The sequence below is a fragment of the Anarrhichthys ocellatus genome, unplaced genomic scaffold (genome assembly GCF_004355925.1).
Source record: "Anarrhichthys ocellatus isolate YVR2014 unplaced genomic scaffold, GSC_Weel_1.0 scaffold125, whole genome shotgun sequence".
NCBI lineage: Eukaryota > Metazoa > Chordata > Actinopteri > Perciformes > Anarhichadidae > Anarrhichthys > Anarrhichthys ocellatus.
In genome coordinates this window covers 183,633-193,383 of record NW_022280155.1, presented here as the reverse complement: position 1 = coordinate 193,383, position 9,751 = coordinate 183,633, and positions in this window count along the sequence as shown.

The following is a 9,751-nucleotide window of genomic DNA, read 5'->3' as shown; positions in this document are numbered from 1 at the left end:
AATAAATTTGCAAAAATTTCTACATTTCTGTTTTTTTCTGTCAAGATGGGGTGCTGAGTGTACATTAATGAGAAATAAAATTAATTTTTTTGATTTTAGCAAATGGCTGCAATGAAACAAAGAGTGAAAAATTTAAAGGGGTCTGAATACTTTCCGTACCCAGTGTATATATAGCCTACATACGCACACATACATATACACATAAATGCATGCATCCGGTACGGCTATGTAAGGACGGCATTACCTCACTATATTTTTACATAACAAATAGTTGTTTGCTGCTATATTAATGCACTGAATATTGATTTCAGCAGCTTTATATTTGGTGAGACCTAAGCTGATCCAATAAACCTGTTAACAGATGTTTGTACCAAAAATAGGATAGTATTCACAGATTGCACATTATTTGCGCCTCAAATATTACTAAATGAGACCAAACAACTCATTATTGCCAGAGCAGATGGTATGTACCAATCTGTTGTATGTCTGTATATGTGTGTGTGAAAGGGGAAGGAAAAAATGTATCTTTTCCTGCTGCATCACTCAAAACTTTCTCATTCTTCCGACGTTGTCTTATGCAAGAAGTGAGCAATTACAGTTCACACCCTATAAATAATTGCAGCAACTGTTGTGTAAGTTGTTGATTGCATTCCACTATGCCGTAACCGCTTTTTGCACTTTGTAATCAAAGGAGCTGCCGAAGATGTGAAGTTAATTTCAAACATGATTAATTCAGACATAACTAAACATGATGGGTGAATCCTGCATGTGCCATTTTTTATTCATGGTTCAACAGCAGTTTTGTAGTATGGGGAAAAAGCCATATCTCTGCACAGCCTAATGCTGTTCCTCTGAGGCTTGTCTGGGACATGTTGAGCCCTACTTAGCACAAAGACTGGAATGAGGGTGAAATGGCTAGCCTATTTTAATAAAACATTAGGTGCCTTCCAACCACTCCAAAGCTGTCATACTTTAACACGTTCTCACTCCCAGCTCATCAAATACGGCAGCTTAGCAGTTACATGCATAAATCGCATTTCCAAAATAAACCTCCACGTCTGTAGAAAACTCAAAATTAGAATAGGTACGATTCTTAAAATGTTAAGTGAAGTAAGGTAACGTAACTTAAAATAACGCCACATTGGCTTTTGGTTTCACACGGGACATGAACACCAGTCTCCTGGGTGAAAGTCCTTTCGACCTCCTCCCTACGTGGACTTTAACACTCATACAAAACCTGACTTCCTCCTTTATTCACGCCATAACCACGGCCACAAATAGCGTCATAGTTTGACGCGTAGGGCCACTGGCCAAGCTGCCTCAAGTAGGAAGTGACGGGCTTCATACTTTCACATTGTATCTTGCACCAACGTAAATAATTATATGCTTAACTAATGATCAACCAAACATTTTTTTGTAATAAACAAAGAATCAAATGTGAAATTGTCTCACACACAGTGCAAAATTTACAGCAGTCCAAGTGTATGCGCTGGAAGGTCTTGCATGAAAGCGGAGAACGATCCGGCAGTGAGTGTGCGTGAGACTGGGGTTTAAATAGTGGATGTAGCAGAGTGAGCAGGTGAGAGTAATGAGCTGATGAGGTGAGTGTGACTGGCAGGTGCACTGAATGAACTGATTAGGTGAGTGAGGGGTGGAAAAAACAGGATAGTAGTGGCAGAGCTGCGACAAATTTCACACAGCAGCAGACAGCTTTTTTCTACAAATATTGTGGAAAAGTAATTCACCACCCTAACCCTAACCCTAAAACAAGATAGAGCAAAATTGTACATGTCCAACAAATAAAATCAGTTGGGAATAAGCCAGTGAGTCTTCAAAAGAGATTTAAAATAAGAGTATTTCCAAAAATATTAAACTATTCCATTAAAAAACTGGGTACAAATATGTGTAAAAGGACTTCATATGAAAGGATTTTGTCTATCTGTGTTTTGTGACCCCGTTCTCATTCCGAGGGCGTCAAATACTGACAATTTGTCACGCCCCTCGGCAGTGTGATGACCGAGTACAAAGACAGAAAAATAACTCTTAAAAGTAAGAATGCATTTTACTTCGTTTATGTGCTTAGGTTAAATAATTGTTTTCGTTGCCTAAACCTGAGCGGTTGTTTTTGTTTGATTTTACAACGTTAACCACGTGTTTACTGCGACCGTAGTGGAGCGTAATAGTTTGATCAGCTGTGACTGAAAGTAACCAATCATCAGTATGTGACTAGTTGGGAAGAGAATGTGTTGAACTTAACCACATGCTCTAATAAATTTATATTTAAAATCTTTCATCAGACATGACGGACAGAAGGTGCCTCCATCATGGATACTAAAAACAGCGGATCACTTCCTAACGCATACTTTGCCTCAAGACTGTATCTGACGCTTCCTGTTAGCATCTGTGAGGGGCGAAGTTCCTTTATGCAAATGTCAAATGAATGACAGAGATATCTGGACGTGCTGTCACTCACGGCCACGGAAGATGAACTTGTCTGGGACTTGGACTTTGCAAATATGTGCCTCGGGACCCTGCTCTGGCAATCCTTGGTTCACTTCCAGTGAACAGTGTCAGACTTTGAGGGTGAAAGTATAGAGTTTTACCTGTAAGAAAAGGGATATCATTTTCACAAGGTTAATCAGAAGTGGATGTACTGGCCTGCACCATTCTTTCGCCATTTACCTGGCCACTCTCCACCATCACCACCACGTCGTCTTACCCCCGCCATTTTTATCTCCTGCCTCACTCCCTCATCGCCAGGCAACAATAACTAATTTGATTAAGATGGCAATCAGTAATATGGGACTTTAATTATAACAGTTTTCTTTTGAAAAATGTTCAAACGTGGTGACATTATTTTTCAAAGTTTTGGTCGGTTCTCAAACAGCCTTTGCCAGACATTAGCAAGGATTCATTAGCCAGTAACAGGTTAAGACAAAAAATATTAGTACATTCTCAAATTTGATTATAATCTGTTTTATTTCAGGGTTCACTGTCAGATTATGATTACATTGTAGTTTGAAAGGTTTACATTTTTAGATCAGCGTTTATTTCAGCATAGTTTGCCATTACTGTTTGTGTACTGAAAAAAGATTGAAGTTAGACAAAATCCATCCATTTGTCTGTGTAATGTTTGCACTAAAAACAGATAACTTTAGTTCAATTGCCGTCCACCTATTGGTATCTTGTTAGCATCCACGCTGAGCTCGTCAGATAGTTTCCCACTCTTTTCCTCATCAACAACATTTAAAAGTGCTTCTCTCAGACCTTCAATTCGGCTACTTGAGGGTCAAGGATGGACAACTGCACCAGATTCTGGTTCTGGAGGGGAAATTCCTCTACGAGGTACTTTACAGCAGCCTTGTAGCCATAGCCTTACATTAGCTAAGACATTCAGGAAGCTCCAACAAAAGAAAGACAACTTTCTTTGTATGTGCACAGTTTGTCTCTCACTCTGGCAATGAGTGACGCATGCTTGCAACTCTGCAGCAGTCCTTGATACAGATTTAAGTGGGCTTGAAACTGTGTAGCATTATCGATCAAAGCCACAATAATCCTGTCCCTCCTATCACTATTTGTGTCTGACAGATTTTTGGATCTTTTGGAGGAATGTGATTGCCTGCAAACCACATATTTCCTGGAACAAATCCCTGCATTTGGGTTGATACTGAATTTCATAGAATATCATAATTTTACCTGCTCCACATACTGATCAAAAGATTTTTGGCAGCCTTGTTGACAATATAAACCATATCCCCCTGAATGGTTTAGATCTATCCGTTTAATCAATGCCTCCACACCATGTTGTTGGTCCCTCATGACATTTCGATTATCCATCACTGCACAAATCACTTTGCTCCATTCCAATCCTGCTTCATCAAGCATTGACCCGAGATGCTCGGATGTGATGTTCCCCAATTCCTCATTAAATAATCTTAATCAAATGTTCATGTATTTGTTTGTGGTTTCATCCATATCGAGGGATTAAATTAGATTAGTACTCAATTTTCCAACTAACTCCCTCTTTAATTAAACTTTAACCACACCATGAGCCAGTTGGCACCAATATTTCTATAGCTATTACAATAGCTGGGTCTACGACATATCTATGTACAAAATAAAAAACTTTTTTATTTTTATTTTATTTAAATTGTCACAGGACACTTCGACCAGCGGACAGGAGGAGTCAGGGATTGTGAAACACAAATTTGAAAACTAGTACAAAGCTTACGGAATAATTAACAGTCAAGATTATTTACCTCAAACAATGGAGAATCTGGCAACCCGGATCTAATGTGTCGGCAGGGCCACAGCAGGAGGCACAACCACAGTCCCGGTATAACCACGATCCATGGAAACCTGCGAGGAGAGAAAGCAGAAGAATCCGAGGAAGAAGCAAAGCTATTAATGTTCATTAATGTGACATGAATTCATACAGAAGGAGATAGAGAAAGAGGAGAGAGGAGCTCAGTGTATCTTAGGAAGGCCCCCGGCAGTCTAGGCCTACAGCAGTTTATCTAGGGGCTAGTTCGAGGTTAGCCTGATCCAGCCCCGAGTATAACCGTCATAAAGGAAAGTCTTAAGCCTACTCTTAAATGTGGTGAGTGTGTCTGCTTCCCGGACTGAAACTGGAAGCTGGTTCCACAGAAGAGGAGCTTGATAACTGAAGGCTCTGGCTCCCCTTCTACTTTTTGATGCTCTTGGAACCCTTCTAAGAGCACAGGGAACATAAGGGAATATGTTTCTAACATAGGGAACAATAACCTCTTTGGTGCCTGGCCAATTAGGGCTTTGTAGGTGAGGAGAATGATTTTAAATTCAGTTCTTGATTTTACAGGGACTCAGTGCAGAGAAGCTAATACAGGAGTAATATGATCTCTTTTCAAAGTTTTTGTTAGTACACGAGCTGCAGCATTCTGGATCAACTGGAGAGATTTAAGGAATTGCCGTAATCTAGTAACCTGACTTTTGTAATGTTATGTAGGTGAAAAAAGGCAGTCCTTGAAATGTGTTTTACGTGGGAGTTAAAAGACATATCCTGATCAAAGATAACTCTGAGATTCTTTACGGTAGTAAATGCCACCAATGCCATCTAGAGAGACTATATCATTAGATAATTGATTTCGAAGGTGTTCTTGGTTTAGTAGTTTAACATCAGCAAGTTGCAGGTCATCCAGGTTTTTATGTCCTTAAGACTTCAAGTTTAGTGAACTGGTTGGTTTCGTCTGGCTTGATCGATAGATATAATTGGGTATCATCTGCATAACAATGAACGTTTATAGAGTGTTTTCTGATAATATCGCCAAAAGGAAGCATATGGATAAAATTTGTCCAAGCACAAAACCTTGTGGAACTCGGTGACAGACTTTCGTGTGCATGGAGGATTCATCTATATTTACATATATACTAACTGGGATCAATCTGATAAATAGGACTTAAACCAGTTTAGTGCGGTTCCTTTAATGCCAATCAAATGTTCTAGTCTCTGTAACAGGATGTAATGTCCAATGGTGTCGAACGCAGCACTAAGGTCTAACAAGACAAGAACAGAGACAAGTCCTTTGTCTGATGCAATTAGGTCATTCTTCATTTTTACCAGGGCTATAGGAATACACGGCTGTGACTCTCTGTCAGCCTGACTACAGTGCTGACAGAGAGCACTGTACTGCATATGGCGTCTGTATGGGTGTCCATGTACAGCAGAACCTCAGAATCAACATCAGGTATTGTAGTTTATATGTTACAACCTGGCTCAAAGGCTGCAACATAAGGGAGACAAGACAAAGAAGAGGAGGGGAGTCCAGCCATGGTCAGATGGCACTTCTTTATAGCTGGTCCTTCCAGCAAGCTCAGGTGTGGCTCATCAGCGGCAGATTAACATCCTGAAAGACAGAATAGACACCAACCAGGACACAGACCCCTAGTGGAAGGGAGGGGTCCCCCCCTCTCTCTCTGTTGAAGTCACAAGATTTAAAGTTGAAGCAAAGTGAGATTTGCTTCTAAACACATTATACATGTTAAAAAATTATTACAAAAAACATGTGAAAAGACAAAGTACTGAAATAATAAGCCTGATTGATGCTTGCCATATCCACGAGGGGTTGCAAGTGTCTTCGCGGCCAAAGTGACGTCACACCATCATACACAACCTTTTGCGGGGGTTCTGCGCACCAGGTTTTCGTCTGCACATCTAAAATTTTGTAACTGCGCAGATGGGCGGAGAAAATTAAGAACTTTGAAGAGCTTTGAGAATGTCAGTTTACCCCAAGGAGAACCCCGCAAGGGAGTACAAAAGACCCAGACATTTCTCGTCACGATTCCAGGTCAACCAATGTCCGTACAAACTGTCCATGCCAAATCATGGCTCGGTAAAGCACTGGAGCCATCTTTTTCAGAAACCCTCCCCCAGAGCTGTATAAAAACTAGAGCAGATATCATCAGGGGTTTTGCTGTTAAATCTCCAATCACAACACCTACTTTTCCGCAGAATTCAGATAGCTAACTAACAGTGGTGTACTGGTCATCTGGCACACCGGGACAAACCATGGTGGGCCCTGTTGTGGTTGTTGAACGGTAGCTAAATTGTTTTGTGCGTTACAACCCCCGCAAATTGACTCGTTTCAAGATCATAATTTGATAAATTAGGTCCGACAACATTTGTAAAGTCTAGTGAAAGTCGCACAATTTAATTATTTTATATCCATTCAAGTTAGCATAGGGCTAAACCGTATAGCTGGCTCGGCCGGTGGAAATCTTCAAGGTACATGCTCTAGAGCGTTAACATTCTGCAAGTATATACTGTAACTGCACATATTTAATCAACCCTCACCTATGATGCTGTGGTTTCAGAGCCTTCAGCAGACACACCCCCAGCGCAGAGGATACAACTTGTTTTTTTCAGGATTTTGAAATTTAAATTTTGAAATTGAATTCAAAAATTTTATGCACTTGCATTTTTTTGCATTCAAATTTGGCTGGGTGGTTATTAAATATATTTATCGGCATGACAAACTCATACACATATTTGTTTTTGTTTCACAGGGACTTAAACATTGTAGTCTGTGATCGATATCTTAACAAAAGCCCCTTTCCTATTGGACAAAAAACACAATTACATCTACGAACGTCTGGCTTTTGTCTTCAGCGGGAATGGTTACCATCAGCATTCCTTCCTGGCACAAACGACTCTGCAGTAGTCACGAGTTTATTGGCTCCAGCTCCGATCGGCAGGGATGGAAACCTGACACCTGGGTGGACACGCTAATTTTGACCCCTTGTCCTGCGCGATGCTATGTGATGAGCATTGAAGTAAATATATAATAAATGAAAACAATAGGGATTTGGACAATTCTTCTAATTTATTAACACAGAGAAGCCTAAGCTATTTGTCAATCTACATCAGGGGTGTCAAACTCATTTTCACTCCGGGCCACATCAGCATCATGGTTTCCCTCAAAGGGCCGGTTGTAACTGTAAAACTGTATAACTGTAACTACTCCTAACATATTGTTAAATAACTATCTCTGCTTTTGATTATTGTTTATTCAAGTGTAAAAATATTGTACATGCTGTTATATAAATGTGAAATGATATTTAAGCACATTTCTGTTATTATAACATAAATCATTTTAATTTAGGGTTAAGAAACCCACATTACTCTATCAAAGATAAAACTATTAAAGAAAATAACAAAGACAAATATCATCAAACACAAGTTATTACATTAACTTTGTTCAAAGCTATTTTTGTCACCTCTCTGCATCACTAATGTCCCTCCCTGTCGTCGTCCCGTGCATGGCAGCTACATCCAAGAGCTCCTCACTGACAGTCAGGTCTGCCTTCAGCCTCTTACAAACATTGATAGATGATGTATCTCGTCTCTGAGCTAGCTGTGTTGTTGTTAGATTGCTGCTAGTTCCTGAACTCGGTCTGAGATGGTGTTTCTTCACAAACTGACATTTATAAAAGTCTGTATCTGGTCGGAGCTCACCTGCTCACATACCTTTAGCATGCACTGGGCTGTAGCTTTTGTAAAGATATTCTGCTGTGATTGCAGCCTGCCTTTTAATTCTTGGACAATTTTATGTTTTTCTTGGAGGTTAAATTTAGCTCCGTGTTTGGTGTCAAAATGTCGACGTGAATTGTATCCTTCATCACCGACACGCATCATAACACAGAAGACAGACCCGTTTTTCTCCCTGAAGCACAGACATGTATTCGCTTTCCCATCTTAAATTACATCTTCTTCCCTCTGCATCAATTTTTCTCTTCGTGGACATTTTGGGAGTATTTATCTTTTTCAACTCAATCACTTGTTGGAAAACCGCTTTACGGGCTGTTCCCTCTCCTGTCCACCTGTTGTGATAGTTTTAATGTCGGTACACAGACAACATGCTATCTCATAATTTCAACTTTCTATCTCATAATTTCAACCATGGGGATATTTTTATTTTCAAGTCTAACTTAAATGTTTTTTTCCAAAATTAAACAAAAAAAAAATTTATTTTTGCTGGTGGATTCGCGGGCCACATAAAATGACATGTGATCTACATCAAATCCACCTCTGAAGTGGGATCCAAATGATCCTGAATTTTATCATCAATGTGATCTAAATTTTTGCTTTAAATTATGAAATACCTAAATGCAGCATTTTGTCACCACTGACCCAGCTGTTGATATTGTCCGGCCAGTTTTTACCCTCTCAGCAAAACGTACTTTTCAACCATTTACTTCGGTACAACCTCGTTTAGTGAAAACACAATACACTTTTCACTTTCCTGTTGTCGTTTCATCAGAATATTCCATCACATCTCCACCATAATAAAATGTTTTACATTTTACACTTTAAAGGGAGATATTCTAAGTATTTTTATTATTTTATGTTTTTGATACTTCAAGTACATAATATGTGTTACTTATGTGAAATTCTAAATGCAGGGATTTTATTTGTTAGAATTTTTTTTTGGTTTATCCTTTTAACCATTTAATTTTTTTCAATTTCCTCCAGACATGTTTAGTGAAAACACAATACACATACCTTTCTTATGGCCCTTACATGATCACCTTTAAGTAGCTTGTGTGAAGGATTAAATAATGGGTGAGATTGGAGCCACGGTCATCTGTTTATTCATTGAAATTCTTCTGATGGGGTGAACACACACTGTCAAGGACACGCCGTCATCTCACCGTTCAAGGCTCAACAAGGGCTGCCAGATTTAGCTAATTAGCGATGTTAGCTAGAACAGCAACAATGCCAAAGTGATTGTGAATGAGCTACCTAGCTGCTACCGCATTAGCCTGTGTTCGTAGCGACGGTCCACCTTTCTTATCGGCAAGTCGCAGAAGGAGTGATATCTTTTTTTTTTTCCTTACTCTTGATTCTTATCAATCTTTTTAAAATTGATCTGCCAACAAAATCCAATTCTAAATGTAATAAAACAGCAGGACAGCATACTGAGGCTACAGCAACATTTCATTAAAATACAGTACAGTTAGCAAAGTTGTTTAAAGCAGAGCAATGTAGTTCTGCTTCAAGAAAATAGAGCCCTCCTCTCTGATCCTCTTCCTGTGTTGGTTTCCTATAATACCGTATTTAGTATTTGTGCGGAAGAGGGTCTCCTGTGTGAACAACAATAGAGTTACACATAATCAGATGAAGACGACTCTTTTAGGCTTAAGACTTTCCTCTTTGATAGCACTAGTTAGGGCTGGCTCAGGTTTATATTTAGGGCTGGCTCAGGTTTATAGTTAG